The sequence below is a fragment of the Phaethon aethereus genome (genome assembly GCF_964289735.1).
Source record: "Phaethon aethereus genome assembly, chromosome: 1".
Classification (NCBI taxonomy): domain Eukaryota; kingdom Metazoa; phylum Chordata; class Aves; order Phaethontiformes; family Phaethontidae; genus Phaethon; species Phaethon aethereus.
In genome coordinates, this window is record NC_138575.1 from 207481229 (window position 1) to 207481653 (window position 425).

Here is a 425-nt window from a genome sequence, read left to right on the forward strand (position 1 = left end):
GTTGCCTGTTTTAGTTTAATCAATGCGGTGTATCTGAGTAACTGTGCCATTAATAACCTCTGCTTCCAAAGGATATGTGATATATTGCTTTATACGTGCACTTACGGCCTATTATGAAGCTTAATTCAAAAAGCAATACCAAAATAGATAATTTGCAGTTTGTAGCATAAAAAGTATTTGGAGATAAGTAGTAAAGAAAATGTGCGAGGCTAAACACCAAAGGTGAGTTTAGGCATCAAAACAACAAGCATTGCAATGCCTAAATTTTCTTTGGTCCTCACAACAGAAACATGAGATCCTGGAGGCGCACAGTAAAAATTAGAGTGAATCCCAGGAAACTTAAAACTGTGTGTGTGACACCATCCAGGCCTATCTAAGATGGAAACAAAGACAATTTGTGCACTTAAGTCTCATGTCTCTTTTAC